At 48.8% G+C, this 13,222-nt stretch overlaps 1 protein-coding gene across 1 annotated transcript in view; it reads right to left on the minus strand.

The window, feature by feature from the left end:
• pcm1 (pericentriolar material 1) overlaps positions 1-11,293 on the minus strand; it is a 280,791-nt gene extending 269,498 nt beyond the window's left edge. Inside the window, exon 1 of the mRNA XM_070869661.1 lies at positions 11,200-11,293. The gene's annotated coding sequence lies outside the window, so the exon portion shown is untranslated. The remainder of the gene's footprint in view (positions 1-11,199) is intronic.
• Positions 11,294-13,222: the final 1,929 nt, after the last annotated feature.

A 13,222-nucleotide genomic window follows, 5' to 3' on the forward strand; every position in this document is an offset into this window, starting at 1 on the left:
TCTTTCTTCACCATGCTGGAGGCTCTTTCCGCCTTTGACAAACTTTTTGAAGCATATGTAACAGGTTGTAATTTGCCCGACTCATGAGCTTGTTGACGAAGCATCACAGGCCAATACGACACGCTTACATGGATCATAATGTACCAGCAGCTTGTTGAGCAAAGCAGATTAGTAGTTTTCTTAAAAGCTCTGTCTTGAGATGCACCCCAAACCCAGTTGTCGCCTTTTCTTAGCAGCATGTGCAGTGGCTCTAATAAGGTGCTCAATCTAACTAAGAAATTACCTAAGTAGTTGAGTAAACCAAGAAACGAACACAGCTCCATCACATTCTGAGGCTTGGGTGCATTTTTGATGGCCTTGGTTTTTGAGTCCATAGGACTGATATTGTCAGCAACAATTTTCCCCCCCAGGAATTCAACTTCCGGTGTCATGAAGATACACTTGGAGCGTTTCAGTCTGAGTCTCACTTTGTCCAGACGATGTAGAACCTCTTCCAGGTTGTTCAGATGTTCGGCGGAGTCATGACCGGTGACCAGTATGTTATCTCGGAACACGACGGTTCTGGGGACGGACTTCAGTAGACTCTTCATGTTTCTCTGAAATATGGCTGCAGCGAGCGAATTCCAAAAGGGCACCTGTTGTAGATAAACAGTCCTTTTTGAGTGTTGATGCACGTAAGTTTCTTCGACGTGCCGACCAGCTCCTGTGTCATGTAGGCTGACGTCAGATCCAGTTTTGTGAACGACTTCCCCCTGGCTAGCGTTGCAAACAGGTCATCAGCCTTCGATAACGGGTATTGATCCTGTTTCGAAACTCGGTTGATCATAACTTTGTAGTCTCCACAAATCCTAACAGTGCCATCACTTTTCAACAAGGGAACAATGGGGCTGGCCCGTTCATTAAATTCGACGGGTGATATCCCTTCACGCTGGAGTCTGTCCAATTCGATTTCGACCTTCTCACTCATCATGTACGGAACTGCCCAAGCTTTATGATGGACGGATCTTGCATCCAAGTCCACGTGGATCTGCACCTTGGCTCACGTGAAATTGCCGATGCCTGGTTCAAACAGCGAGGGGAACTTGCTCAGTACTTGAGCACATGGAGTATCCTCCGACGACAACGCTTTGATCTCGTTCCAGTTCCATTTCATTGTTTTCTAACCAGTTCCTGCCGAACAGTGGTGGACCATTGCCTGGAACAATCCATAATGGTAAATCGTGAACCGCACCATCATACGACACCTTGATTACTGCACTGCCAATCACCTTTATGAGTTCTTTAGTGTACGTACGTAACTTGGTATTGACTGGACTTAGCTTAAGCCTCATAGCCTTAGTATCCCACAGCCTGCAGAATGTCCTCTGGCTCATTATTGACTGACTCGCAGCCCGTGTCCAATTCCATCGATACCGGCACACCATTAAGTTTTACATTAATCATTATCGGTTGGCTCTTTGTTAGGAACGAACACAGTCCAGACACTTCCTCCTCTGGTATCTCAGATTGCATATCTGGATCCGCGCTAGACTGGTCATCATCATCCACGTGGTGTGTCGCAGCACACTTGATCAGTTGCGGACACATGCGCTGGAGATGCCCCACTCTCGAACAGCCTTTACAAATATACTGTTTAAACCGACACTGATGATTTCCCTCACAACACCAACATGGTGATATCAGATTAATTCCCGTTAGCAGCCACAGGTTTCGCGTACGCAGTCGGGTAGGCCCTGCCATATTCAGGTCTGCCAAACGACGATACTATCTTGTTTACAGTACTTGCCGAGTTCTGATTTTTCAATTATATCTACTTTAAGCTTTTGTCCGTCGTCATGCATGATTGGGCAATCGTGATGGCCTTGCTCAAATCCCGCATCTCTGCCGCCAGTAGCTTATGCAGGATCACCTCGTGGTTAATGCCGATTACAAAGAAGTCCTGCAGCATGTCTGCCAACGCAGTTTTGAACTTATACGGTCCAGCTAGACGTCTTAGGTCGGCAACGAATTCCGATACATCCTGGCCCTCAGAATGAACATACGTATAGAATCGATATCTTGAGATGATGATGCCTTCATCTAGTTTGAGATGTTCACGTACCAGAGCACACAATGTTTCATAGTTCTTGTCCATTGGACTTAAGGGTGAGAGGAAATTCTTTACAAGTCCACAGATTTTCGGACCGCAAACCATGAGGAGGACCGCCCAGCGCCGAACTGCATCTGCCTCTTTCTCCATTTTGTTGGCCACGAAGTACTGGTTCAAGTGGGCTACAAAGTCTGCCCAATCTTCTCCCTCCACGAATCACTCCAGAATTCCAATTGTGCTCGTTTTTGCATGCCAAGAGTCTTGTTACCTCGTTGCCAAATGTTGTGTATCCAATAACTCAATAGATTGAATAATGTAAATTCCTAACGGGTACAAACCTGGCTCTACTTTATTCGGGCCCAAAGTGATTACAAGATGGCTGGTCTTTTATACCTGGGCCGCACACACGTGCACACAGCCCAATGACCTCCGACAGTGGCGCCATCTGGTGGCTAGTAAACCCAAGCATACATACATGACACAAATAATGACAATTTTGTCTCTATCTCCATATCCAAATTAGTGATATACGAAGTGAAAAGCAAGCTTCCAGCACTGATTTTTACACCACCTCACTGGTCACTTCTGGAACAGTTCCCGCAGATTGGAAGGCAGCAAATGTAACCCCGCTATTTAACAAAAGAGGGAGATAGAAAATGGGGAACTTCAGGCCAGTTAGACTGCTAAGTCGTTGGGAAAATGCTAGAATCTATTAAGGATGTGGTAACAGTCCAGGACATAGTCGACGTATTTACTGAGGTGTACGAAAGCATGGGCCTTACGCTAAACATCCATAAGACAGGGGTCCTCCACCAGTCTTTCCTCACCGCACAGCACTGCCCCCCAGTCATCAAGATCCACAGCGTGGCCCTGGACAACGTGGACCATTTCCCATACCTCGGAAACCTCTTATCAACAAGAGCAGACATTGACGACGAGATTCAACACCGCCTCCAGTGCGCCAGTGCAGCCTTCGGCCGCCTGAGGAAAAGTGTTTGCAGACCAGGCCCGCAAAACTGCCACCAAGCTCATGGTCTACAGGGTTGTACCTGCTCTCCTGTATGGCTCAGAGACATGAACCATGTACAGTAGACACCTCAAGTCGCTGGAGAAATACCACCAACGATGTCTCCGCAAGAGCCTACAAATCCCCTGCGAGGACAGACGCACCAACATTAGCTTCCTCGGCCAGGCGAACATCCCCAGCATTGAAGCACTGACCACATTTGATCAGTTCCGCTGGGCAGGCCACACTGTCCACATGCCAGCGCTCTACTCGGAACTCCTTCACAAAGGTGGGCAAAGGAAATGTTACAAGGACACCCTCAAAGCCTCCCTGATAAAGTGCAACATCCCCACTGACACCTGAGAGTCCCTGGCTAAAGACGACCCTAAGTGGAGGAAGTGCATGCGTGAAGGCGCTGAGCACCTCATGTCTCATCGCCGAGAGCATGCAGAAATCAAGTGCAGGCAGCGGAAAGAGCATGCAGCAAACCTGTCCCACCCACCCTTTCCCTCAACGACCATCTGTTCCACCTGTGACAGGGACTGTGGTTCTCGTATTGGACTGTTCAGCCACCTAAGGACTCATTTTAAGAGTGGAAACAAGTCTTCCTCAGTTCCGAGGGACTGCCTATGATATGGGTAACAGGGCACTTAGAAAATAATAATCGGATTGGGCAGAGTCAACACGGATTTATGAAAGGGAAATCATGTCTGACAAATCTGTTAAGAGTTTTTTGAGGTTGTAACTAGTAGAATAGATAAGTGGGGAACCAGTGGATGTGCTGTATTTGGATTTTCAGGAGGTATTTGATAAGGTGCCACACAAGAGATTAAACAAAATTGGGGCTCATGTTATTGGGGATAATATACTCGTATAGATTGAGGATTGGTTAACGGACAGAAAAGAGAGAGTAGGAATAATCGAGACATTTTCGACTTGGCAGGCTGTAACTCGTGGGGTGTCGCAAGGATCGGTGTTTCAGCCCCAGCTATTCACAATCGATATCAATGATTTGGATAAGGGGACCAAATGTAATATATCCAAGTTGGCTTATGATACAAAAATGTAAGCTGTGACGAGGATGCAAAGAAATAAAGACTTGGATTTATATAGCGCCTTTCATGACCAGCGGAAGTCTCAAAGCACTTTACAGGATTGGAGGCTGTTCAGAGAAGGTTCACTAGGTTGATTCTGGAGATGAGGGGGTTGGCTTATGAAGAGAGGTTGAGTTGGTTGGGTCTGTACACATTGGAGTTCAGAAGAATGAGCAGTGATCTTAGTGAAACATATAAGATAATGAGGGGGCTTGACAAGATGGATGCAGAGAGGATATTTCCACACATAGGGGAAACTAAAACTAGGGGACATGGTCTCAGAATAAGGTGTCGCCCATTTAAGACTGAGATGAGGAGAAATTTCTACTCTGAGGGTTGTAAATCTGTGGCATTCGCTGCCCCATAGAGCTGTGGAAGCTGTGACATTGAATATATTTAAGATAGAAATAGACAGTTTCTTAAACGATAAGGAGATAAGGGGTTATGCTTGATGTCATTGTGGATCATAAACTCGTTGAATTCAGAGCTGGTGAAACACGGTCCATTGTCACTGACAAGGACGTCGGGCAAGCCATGGGTGGCGAATATAGCCCGGAGGCTTTCAATGGTGGCAGTGGATGTGCTGGATGACATGATTACGCATTCAATCCATTTAGAGTAAGCGTCCACTGCAACTAAAAACATATTTTCGAGAAAGGGGCCAGCAAAATCTACATGGATCCTGGACCATGGTTTGGAGGGCCATGACCACAGACTCAATGGAGCCACCCTTGCTGCATTGCTCAATTGTAAGCACGTGTTACATTGGTGTACGCATGACTAAGTCCAAGTCAATGCCGGGCCACCAAACATGCGACCTGGCTATGTGGCCTTCATCATGACTATGCCTGGGTGAGTATTGTGTCGGTCACATATAAACGTTTGTTTGGCAAAACCACGCGATTACCCCATAAGAGACAATCCGACTGGATGGACATTTCATCTTTGCGTCGGTGAAATGGCTTAATTTCATCTTGCATTTCCCCGGGAATGGCCGACCAGCTCCCATTGAGGACGCACCTTTTTACAAGTGATAGCAGAGGATCCTGGCTGATCCAGACCCTGATCTGGCGAGCACTGACAGGTGACCCCTTGCTCTCAAAAGCATCCATGACCAGAAGCAAGTCTGCGGGCTGCGCCATTTCCACCCCGGTAGTGGACAATGGTAGCCGACCGAGGGCATCAGCACAGTTCTCCGTGTCTGGTCTGTAGCGGATAACATAGTCATAGGCGGACAATGTTAGTGTCCATCTTTGGATGCGGGACGAAGCATTGGTGTTTATACCTTTGCTTACTGAAAACAGCAACATGAGCGGTTTGTGGTCGGTTTCAAGCTCAAACCGAAGTTCAAATAGGTATTGGTGCATCTTCTTAACCCCATATACACGAGCCAACACCTTTTTCTCGACCATACTGTGGGCTCTTTCAACCTTAGACAGACTTCTAGACGCGTATGCAACCGGTTGAAGTTTGCCCGATACGTTGGTTTGCTGTAACACACAGCCAACCCCATACGAAGATGCATCACAAGCTACCACTAATCGTTTACACGGGTCATACAGTACAAGTAACTTATTAGAACAAAGTAGGTTTCTGGCCTTTTCAAAGGCTGTCTCTTTGAGATTTATCCCAAATCCAGTTGTCACCCTCGTAGCAACATGAGCAACGGTTCCAGCAAAGTGCTTAACCCGGGTAGAAAGTTACTAAAATAGTTGAGGAGTCCCAGGAACGAACGCAGCTCCATCATATTCTGTGGTCTGGGTGCATTCTTGATGGCCTCTGTCTTTGAGTCCATGGGTCTGATGCCATTTGTCGCAATCTTTCTCCCAAAAAATTCGACCTCTGGCGCCAGGAAAACATACTTGGAGCTTTTCAGCCCGAGTCCCACTCTGTCTAGTCGACTTAGAACCTCTTCCAGGTTGTGCAAGTGTTCAGTGGCGTCACGACCAGTGATCAGGATGTCGTCTTGAAACACAACGGTGTGTGGAACCGATTTCAGCAGACATCGCCATGTTCCCCTGTAGATGGCAGCAGCCGAGCTAATCCCAAAAGGCACCTGTGGTATATAAACAGTCCTTTGTGCGTGTGGATGCACGTCAATCATTTTGAAGATTCAGCCAGTTCCTATGTCATGTAGGCAGAGGTTAGGTCCAACTTGGTGAATTACTTCCCCCCTGCTAACGTTGCGAACCAGTCATCCGCCTTGGGTAGCAGGTTCTGGTCCTGTAAGGAGACTCTTTTGATCGTTATCTTGTACTCTCCACAGATTCTGACCATCGCTTTTCAATACCGGAACAATCAGACTGGCCAACTCGACTGGCAATATGATTCCCTCTCGTTGAAGTCTGTCCAGTTCGATCTCGATTTTCTCCCTCATCATATATGGAACCGCTCAAGCCTTGTGATGAGCGGGCTTTGCATCTGGGACTAGATGGATCTGCACCTTGGTGCCTGTGAAGTTGCCGATGCCTGGTTCAAATAGCGATGGAAACTTGCTCAGCACTTGGGCGCACGAGGCATCATCCACTGAAGATAGTGCTTTGATGTCGTCCCAGTTCCATCAAATCTTTCCCAGCCAGCTTCTGCCGAATAGCGTTGGGCCATCGCCTGTGACAATCCACAGTGATAAATCATGCACAGCTCCATCGTACGATACCTTAACTGCCGCACTGCCAATGACTGGTATGCACTCTTTGATGTAGGTGCACAGCTTTGTCTGAATCGGGCTCAGTTTGGGCCTTTGTGCCTTGTTGCCCCACAGTTTCTCAAAAACCTTCTGGTTCATAATTGACTCACTTGCCCCTGTGTCCAACTCCACTGATACCGGAATACTGTTCAATTTGACTTTCAGCATTAATAGGAGGGCTCTTGGTGGTGAAGGTGTGTACCCTATACACTTCTTCCTCGAGTTGTGTTGCCTCTCGTTTGTTCTGCGTGATCCGCGCCGGATCGATCATCCTCTGCCGATTCTGCCACGTGGTGAGTTGCAGCACTCTTGCACATTCGCTGGAGGTGCCCCATTGTTTTGCAGCCTTTGCACACATAGTGCTTGAATCGACATTGATGGGCTCGATGATTACCCCCGCACCGCCAACATGGTGCTAATGGATTTGCATTCACGTCCAATGGCGGACTCCGAGTCATCCTCGGTCTTGCAGCTGCAGACATGTCGGCCCTGCCATATGCAGTTTTGCCTGCTAGCGACGTTATTTTATGCACAGTACTTGCCGGTGGGCTTCGATGCTGGGAAGATATCTGTCTGGTATTACCACTCGTGGATATGAATGCCTGGGCTATCGTGATGGCCTTACTCAGGTCTAGGGATTCGGCGGACAGCAGCTTGTGAAGAATGACCTTGTGGTCGTTGCCAAGCACAAAAAAGTCCCGCAGCATTTCTCCCAAAAATCCAGCAAATTCCCGGAAGGCATCTCAGGTCGGCGACATAACTCACCATGTCCTGGCCCTCGGAGCGGTGGTGCGTGTAGAAGCGATACCTGGCCATTAAGACGCTCTCCTTCGGCTTGAGGTGTTCCCGAACCAGCGTACACAACTCTGTATATATCTTCTCTGTTGGTTTCTCTGGTGCTAGCAGATTCTTGATGAGACCGTATATTGTGGACCCACACACGGTGAGGAGAATCGCCCTGCATTTGACCACTGTATCGTTCCCATCCAGCTCGTTGGCCACGAAGTACTGGTTGAGATGCTCAACTAAAGCTTTCCAATCATCACCCTCTACAAATCTCTCAAAAATACCAATGGCAGCCATGACCGCGTGCAAATTCGTAATCTGTTACTCGTCGCCAATTGTTGCATGGAAGAATTCCACAAGACTGAGTACTGTGAGCTAAAACTGATGTGACCTTAGTCTCTTTAATACAACTCCAGAGTGCCTAAGCAGCATGGCAGACAACCTTTTAAACTCCCTTGCACGAGGTGTGCAGGTGACCCTTGGGTCCCCAACAGTTGCGCCCTCTGGTGGCAAGTCTTACACAGTTACAATGTTTACATACGTAACAGCCTTCATCTTTGCTGCAAGTCACTTGCGTTGTACCTTATCCAACATGGCGAAAAACAGATTATCTGGTCATTATCACATTGCTGTTTGTAGGAACTCGCTGTGAGCAAATTTGCTACCACGTATCCTACATTACAACAGTGACTGTATTTCAAAAGTACTTCATTGGCTGTAAAGCACTTTGGGGTGTCCCAAGGTCACGAAAGGCATTCTATAAATGCAGTTATTTATTTTCTTTCTGAACATCCATATAAACAGCATCTATTGGATGTTCTTTATCTATCTTCACTGTTAGCTCTTCAAACAATTCTACAAGTTTGATCAAACAGAACCTACACTTATGCAAGCTTATGCCATGCTAACTGGCCCCAAGTAACTCATGTTTATCCAATGAGCTCCTGGTTATTTCTAATGTTTTGTATTTTATTTGTTATTTCTGTCCTTTTTATGCAACGTATGGTCAATGTCGTTTCAATTTAATATTCTTTAACCTCTGCTGTGAGAAGTCATTAGCTCTGCCCATGTACACATTCTACATTAAAATCAGTTGCCGGTGTTTTACAGGTTTTTCTACTTGTCATTGTTCTGACTGCAACTGCAGGAACCATTCGAATTAGCTAGTTCAGGTTTCGTGTTTAGCAGATTCATTGGTGGCAGCATGGTTACCGAGGGAACAGTTGCTGTTTTCACGTTCCTGAAATCATATAGTAAACATGGATGAATGAGACAGCTGCTTTCATGTGAAACTTTTCAGGACTTTCTGTTCGGTCCATAAATTGATGAACATAAATTTTGCACATTATACTGCTTCATTCTCGCCACTAGATGACACTATACGATGAATTAGGTTGCTCCTTCACTAATGTAGATTTCAACTGTTTACATTTTAGCACTTTAATAGACAGTATCTCAAGAGCATTCTAAAAGACAAAACAAAGCAGATACTGAGCAAGAAAAAAAAGTCAAAAGGCAGACCCAGAGAAGTATTTTAAGAAGGCTTTTGAAGGTGAGGAAGAGAGATTTCTGGCAAAGCAGAGAGATTTTGGGAGTGTTCCAAGGGGGCAGTGGATCATGACAGAAAAGGCAGCTACTGACAGTTGAGTGGAGTGGCAGGATTTAACCCGTAGTCTCGTTTAAAAGGAGTGGCAGATGCACGTGGTCATGTACAAGAGTGATTTGAAAATTATCTTAAAAAAATTTTTCTGGGGCATGAAGATCCAATCAAGCGTGACAAAAACAAGACATAATGAAAGTACACAAATCACAGTTGGACATGATGCAGAGAACTTATTAAATTAGATTTTGTGAATCGTGGAGGCCAGCAAAGAGTGTTTGCAAAATTGATCCTCAAGGTGATCAAAGTGCGAATGAGCGTTTCAGGAGGCAGTATTCAGATGAAAGACATTGGTGTTCGCAATATATAGTCAGCCTACGAATTAACCAAATATTGTTTCTGCAGAAAAGCAGTTAGTATGATCCGCAAAAGCTCCTTATGCTGTCAAACTTGAGCTCATCCAAAACTCTGTTGCCCGTATTCTAACTCGCACCAAGTCCCATTCACCCATCACCCCTGTGTTTGCTGACCTACACTGACTCCCAGTCTGGCATAGAATCATAGAATGGTTACAGCACAGGAGGCCATTCGGCCCCTCGAGCCTATGCCAGCTCTCTGCAAGAGCACTTCAGCTAGTCCCACTCCCCTGCCCTTTCCCCGTAGCCCTGCAATTTGTTTTCTTTCAGGTACTTATCGAATTCTCTTTTGAAAGTCACAATTGAATCTGCCTCCACCACCCTTTCAGGCAGTGCATTCCAGATCCTAACCACTCGCTGAGCAAAAACATTTTTCCTCATGTTGCCTTTGGTTCTTCTGCCAATCACCTTAAATCCATGACCTCTGGTTCTCGACCCTTCCGCCAAAGGGCACAGTTTCTCTGTATCTACTCTGTCTAAACACCTCATGATTCTGAATCACCTCGATTTAAAAATTCTCATTCTTGTTTTCAAATCCCTCCATGACCTCACCCCTCCCTATCTCTGTACCCTCATCCAGTCCTACAATCCATTGAAATCTCTGCAATTCTTCAATTCTGGTCGCTTGCGCATCCCTGATTTTCATTGCTCCACCATTGGTGGCCGTGCCTTCAGCTAGTGCAGCAACTGTGAGCGGCACCTTACTTAGAAATTTTAGCCTGGTGTATGGGAGTCTTACGTATCTTCCTCCTAAAGTATGATTTGATCAGCATCCAGTGGATTGTGGAAGCTATGATACAAAGAAGAATGTCTTCATTCTTAAAATAAGCATCCTTCACAAATCACTCATTTGGCTATCTCCTCAGACCTGTGGGGAGTGTCTCTTTTTCTTAAACACGCATTCCAACAAAAATGAACTGATACTCAAAAGGCATGGCTATTGCTTTTACACTGCTTGCAAGCAGATGTCTTTTGCATCAGAACATCACAAAACATCTTGGGGGAGGTTATTTCCAAGAGATTGTGGATAGATGCCAGTCAATTCCAGCAGTGCATGGACGATGCTGTAGCATTGGTAAAGGTCAGTCAGTGACAAACCAGAAAAGACTTCACAGCTTAAGAAACAACTGCTGTTTACTGCTCTCAGCCATTTTAACGAACTACATGCGCCTATCAAACATCCAAAGTGCCCAGAGGGAGTGGAGTAAGGGGTGGGGAAGAAAGTGAAGTGAGGGAGCTTCACTTGACCATAAATACAAAGTTACCATAATTTACCGCAGGAGGGACTTATCCAATGACTCGCGTTGTGTAAATAAAACACACTTTGTTGAAAGAGAAAATGTTGAGTAACTCTGAGCCCCTATGGAGAAAACAAACAAAGTGACGCTTGGGCCCTGGGCCCTGGGCCCCCTCCTCACAACACGGGGAAGCGTGCGCCACAAACCGCTGAGCTCGGTCACTGAAGGCGCGTCCCTACAGTGAGCGCCCGACGGACCCTCCCCAGCCCCGGGTTACCACGGACCTTTACAGGCTGGGCTCGTGAGCCTCCTCCCCTTCGCCGCCGCTCCACGCCAAACAATCCGCGCCTGCGCACATCACTAACCCGCCCGCCGGAGACTGACGTCAGCTCAGGGCTCGTGCTGTGGGGGTGTCAGAGCCCGGATCTGGCACTCGATGCCTGTGCTGTGGAGGTGTCAGAGCCCGGATCTGGCACTCGATGCCTGTGCTGTGGGGGTGTCAGAGCCCGGATCTGGCACTCTATGCCTGTGCTGTGGGGGTGTCAGAGCCCGGATCTGGCACTCTATGCCTGTGCTGTGGGGGTGTCAGAGCCCGGATCTGGCACTCGATGCCTGTGCTGTGGGGGTGTCAGAGCCCGGATCTGGCACTCGATGCCTGTGCTGTGGAGGTGTCAGAGTCCGGATCTGGCACTCTATGCCTGTGCTGTGGAGGTGTCAGAGCCCGGATCTGGCACTCTATGCCTGTGCTGTGGGGGTGTCAGAGCCCGGATCTGGCACTCTATGCCTGTGCTGTGGGGGTGTCAGAGCCCGGATCTGGCACTCTATGCCTGTGCTGTGGCGGTGTCAGAGCCCGGATCTGGCACTCTATGCCTGTGCTGTGGAGGTGTCAGAGCCCGGATCTGGCACTCTATGCCTGTGCTGTGGAGGTTTCAGAGCCCGGATCTGGCACTCTATGCCTGTGCTGTGGGGGTGTCAGAGCCCGGATCTGGCACTCGATGCCTGTGCTGTGGGGGTGTCAGAGCCCGGATCTGGCACTCTATGCCTGTGCTGTGGAGGTGTCAGAGCCCGGATCTGGCACTCTATGCCTGTGCTGTGGAGGTGTCAGAGCCGGATCTGGCACTCTATGCCTGTGCTGTGGGGGTGTCAGAGCCCGGATCTGGCACTCGATGCCTGTGCTGTGGGGGTGTCAGAGCCCGGATCTGGCACTCTATGCCTGTGCTGTGGCGGTGTCAGAGCCCGGATCTGGCACTCTATGCCTGTGCTGTGGAGGTGTCAGAGCCCCGATCTGGCACTCTATGCCTGTGCTGTGGAGGTGTCAGAGCCCGGATCTGGCACTCTATGCCTGTGCTGTGGAGGTGTCAGAGCCCGGATCTGGCACTCTATGCCTGTGCTGTGGGGGTGTCAGAGCCCGGATCTGGCACTCGATGCCTGTGCTGTGGGGGTGTCAGAGCCCGGATCTGGCACTCTATGCCTGTGCTGTGGAGGTGTCAGAGTCCGGATCTGGCACTCTATGCCTGTGCTGTGGAGGTGTCAGAGCCCGGATCTGGCACTCTATGCCTGTGCTGTGGGGGTGTCAGAGCCCGGAACTGGCACTCTATGCCTGTGCTGTGGGGGTGTCAGAGCCCGGATCTGGCACTCTATGCCTGTGCTGTGGCGGTGTCAGAGCCCGGATCTGGCACTCTATGCCTGTGCTGTGGCGGTGTCAGAGCCCGGATCTGGCACTCTATGCCTGTGCTGTGGAGGTGTCAGAGCCCGGATCTGGCACTCTATGCCTGTGCTGTGGGGGTGTCAGAGCCCGGATCTGGCACTCGATGCCTGTGCTGTGAGGGTGTCAGAGCCCGGATCTGGCACTCTATGCCTGTGCTGTGGAGGTGTCAGAGTCTGGATCTGGCACTCTATGCCTGTGCTGTGGGGGTGTCAGAGCCTGGATCTGGCACTCTATGCCTGTGCTGTGGCGGTGTCAGAGCCTGGATCTGGCACTCTATGCCTGTGCTGTGGCGGTGTCAGAGCCCGGATCTGGCACTCTATGCCTGTGCTGTGGGGGTGTCAGAGCCCGGATCTGGCACTCTATGCCTGTGCTGTGGAGGTGTCAGAGCCGGATCTGGCACTCTATGCCTGTGCTGTGGCGGTGTCAGAGCCCAGATCTGGCACTCTATGCCTGTGCTGTGGGGGTGTCAGAGCCCGGATCTGTCAGAGCCGGATCTGGCACTCTATGCCTGTGCTGTGGGGGTGTCAGAGCCCGGATCTGGCACTCTATGCCTGTGCTGTGGAGGTGTCAGAGCCGGATCTGGCACTCTATGCCTGTGC

This window comes from Pristiophorus japonicus, chromosome 2, assembly GCF_044704955.1.
Source record: "Pristiophorus japonicus isolate sPriJap1 chromosome 2, sPriJap1.hap1, whole genome shotgun sequence".
NCBI lineage: Eukaryota > Metazoa > Chordata > Chondrichthyes > Pristiophoridae > Pristiophorus > Pristiophorus japonicus.